Source organism: Schistocerca americana, chromosome 3, assembly GCF_021461395.2.
Source record: "Schistocerca americana isolate TAMUIC-IGC-003095 chromosome 3, iqSchAmer2.1, whole genome shotgun sequence".
Taxonomy (NCBI): domain Eukaryota; kingdom Metazoa; phylum Arthropoda; class Insecta; order Orthoptera; family Acrididae; genus Schistocerca; species Schistocerca americana.
Genome location: NC_060121.1, coordinates 886,160,117 through 886,163,752, shown reverse-complemented (window position 1 = coordinate 886,163,752; position 3,636 = coordinate 886,160,117). Strand labels below are relative to the sequence as shown.

The 3,636-nt window shown below is 45.1% G+C and overlaps 1 pseudogene; it reads right to left on the bottom strand.

Annotated features, from left to right (window-relative positions):
- Nucleotides 1-550: 550 nt before the first annotated feature.
- LOC124608146 lies at nucleotides 551-668 on the bottom strand (annotated as a pseudogene).
- Nucleotides 669-3,636: the final 2,968 nt, after the last annotated feature.

The window sequence follows — 3,636 nt, the reverse complement described above, 5'->3', positions numbered from 1 at the left end:
AAGGAGTATACTGGGCGCACTTGTATGTGGCACCAGAATAAGATAAGAATATTAATAAATTAAAATGAAACTAGTATACTATAAACGATGAATGTCTCTGACAGGCTCGATAATGCGGATCGCTGACAGTGCGCGACCGCAGAGCCAAAGATACTGTACTGCTTTGTTGGAGTAAGAGAGCACTGGGCGTTCAGTCGTTGGTAGTTGTCTGTGAGGGAAAGACGATGGAGTAGGCAGTTTTGGGGGTGTGCTGTGTGAAGCCACCAAGAGTTAGATTAATGTAGGTATGTCAATATTGTTGAACATGGAAGTAGAAGTCTTCATGCAACCAAGGTAAAAACTCTCCTCCCGCACAGGCCATGAAGGTCCCAAGGTACCGACTGGCCGCCGAGTAATTCTCAGCCCACAGGCATCACTGGATGCCAATATGGAAGGGCATGTGGTCAGCACACTACTCTCCCGGTCTTACGTCAGTTGTCGAGACCAGAGCCGCAACTTCTCAGTCAAGTAGCTCCCCACTTTGCCTCACAAGGGCCGAGTGCACCCCGCTTGCCAACAGCGCTCGGCAGACCGGGTGGTCACCCATCCAAGTGCTAGCCCAGCCCGACAGCGCTTAACTCCGGTGATGTGATGGGAACCGGTGTTACCACTGAGGCAAGGCCGTTGGCACAACCAGGGTAAAGATGTTACATAATTATGATTTCTTTTCTTTTTTTTTTTTTTTTTGGTCAGCGCGTTAATATAGATGAGTTGGCTGAAAATATGTAATCTTTGAGTAACCCCAGAATGTAGGTACACTGTTTTGTTAAAAGGCTAGTTAGATATTTCACTTTTGCAATGCTTGTAGGATTTGTTAACAGAGCTGTATGTAAAACTTCCTGGCAGATTAAAACTGTGTGCCGGACTGAGACTCGAACTCGGGACTGAGTTCGAGTCTCGGTCCGGCACACAGTTTTCGTCTTCCAGGAAGTTTCATATCAGCGCACACTCCGCTGCAGAGTGAAAATCTCATTCTGGAAACATTCCCCAGGCTATGGCTAAGCCATGTCTCCGCAATATCCTTTCTTTCAGGAGTGCTAGTTCTGCAAGGTTCGTAGGAGAGTTTCTGTTAAGTTTGGAAGGTAGGAGACGAGGTACTGGCAGAAGTAAAGCTGTGAGGACGGGGGGTGAGTGGTACTTGGGTAGCTCAGTTGATAGAGCACTTGCTCGCGAAAGGCAAAGGTCCCGAGTTCGTGTCTCGGTCCGGCACACAGTTTTAATCTGCCCGGAAGTTTCATATCAGCGCACTCTCCGCTGCAGAGTGAAAATCTCATTCTGGGAGCTGTATGTAATTTGATGATTTGCATTTATACTGGTTTAATGAAGTTAGGTAATACTTGCTGTTTAAAAGTCATTGTTTGTGAATCAATTGTGAGTAATGTAACTTCAGTTGTCAGATGAAAAACCAAACTTAACTTTCAATGTATTTGCTAAAAAACACAGTGTAAGCAGTTCACCATAATCAGTACCGCCTCCCTGCCCAGGTCATATATTTTGTAACGAAGTTGGATTTTCTCAAATGTTCTCATTTATCAGCCAAATGAATTCCATGTGCATTTAAGGTATTATGTCCAGCATGGCACACTCTGAGCCTGTAGCTAGCATATTTTTGTTTTTCGTGAGAGACCAGAATATATCGCGTTACTCCGTTGCTGCTCTAGAGATAAGACCATTTAATTTATTTGCTATATGCACAGGGATCAGAGTTATCGGTTTTGAGCAGGGCCAGATGCTTCAGTGCCTAAGGGGCTGAATGTATTTTCCAGTGGCTGTATTTCTTTATTGGTATTGGGAGTTGCATGGCCCAATCGATTCGTGTAAAGGTTTGCTAACAATAACACAGAGTAAGCACACCACTTGCAGTTACAACTCCCAACACGACAATTCGAGTTAGATATCCAGTTTTGTATCCAATTCACAGTTCATACTTCATTTGACGTAATCGTAAAGTTTTCTCATTAATAATCAAAAGCCGGCCGCTATGACCGAGCGCTTCTAGGCGCTTCAGTCTGGAACCGCACGACCGGTACGGTCGCAGGTTCGAATCCTGCCTCGGGCATGGATGCGTGTGATGTCCCTAGGTTAGTTAGGTTTAAGTAGTTCTAAGTCTAGGGGACTGATGACCTCAGATGTTAAGTCCCATAGTGGTCAGAGCCATTTGAACCATTTTTGAATAATCAAAAGAACGTTACAAACTGAACCGTCAGACTCTTGAATGTAGCCCCCAGTTACCCAGCAAAAGACTACAGATACTGTTTCAAGAACCAGTGATACGTGTGAAGTAGGTACCACTCAAGCAGGGATCGCGAAGACAATATTAATCACAGCACGCGCAGAGGCATTTAAACAGTTATTCCTCCCACGCTCCATATGAGAATGAAACGGGAAGAAGCCCTAAAATGTGGTATAGTGAGAAGTACGCTCTGCCATACACTTCTCAACGGTTTGCAGTGTGTGGGTGTAGATGTAGATTCTTAGGACCGACCACTTCTCTCTCGGTCTTGTATTCTCATTGTAAAACGATAGTGGATCGTTATTGAGTGGAATTTCTGCTGTCTGTGTGGAATTCCGGCTACGTTAGTGCTGGAGTCACAGGTCTGACATCAGATACAGCAGGCACGTGACCGGAAGAGCGGGCAAAGGAACCGCTGCGCTGTGCGAAGTACGTTGCTGGGCGACGGCTCGAGGCAGCCATTAAGGTCTCCAAAGGCGGCCAGAGGGAGCACGTGCGATGGGGGCGACGCCTTTCCTGTGGCGGAACCTCTCCCCCCCCCCCCCCCCCCCACACACACGTAAACAACTGCGTTCCCGGTACAGTAGCATAAAGGAGAACAGTCAGAGATGCAGGACTTACGCGACACACTACTGAAACAGCCACTATACCTTACCTGACGACGGTGTTGTTACACGCAGAAATTTCACTTATTTTCAGATATTCGCAGATAACATTCTCTCATATGGGTGGGTTCGGAGCAGTGACCGATATCATTCATTCCTCCGGGTCGTAAAGCACAATTTAAAATTCAGTATTATATCTTTTTAATTATCTTACTAACCATTCCTTTTCTTTGATGTAATACAGGTGACACTGAGAGCAGGTTCTCTGTGTTTAATGAAGAACCCACAAGACTGAATTATACACTAGCAGCTGTTACCTGAGGCTGCGCTTCCGTATCAGTTCCTTTGCTACGATGAGTGACTGTGAGTAAGTAAACTATTCGTGAAATGTATTCGCAATCGCGAATAAGGGCAACCATCAGCCATACAGGGCGTTTCAAAAAGCACTTTACAACTTCAAATTTAAATTTATTGAAAGAAGATATAGAGCTGGGTTTAGTGTCATTTTGTAGGGAAATTCGTCAAGTATTTTTTTTTTTTTAACCTTAAACTAAACATGTTGTGTATGGCTTCCTTTGGCTTTCTCTACACATTCCATCGGAAGTCAGTTTCTTCCCAAACTGGCTGTAGCATTGCAGGTGTAGCTTGCTCAGTGGCGGCGCAAATTCTCGCTCTAAGTTCAGGTAGAGAAGCTGGCACCAGAAGTACAAATGCGATATTGTTGATGAAGCCCCATTTAAAAAATCGAGATTGTGTCTG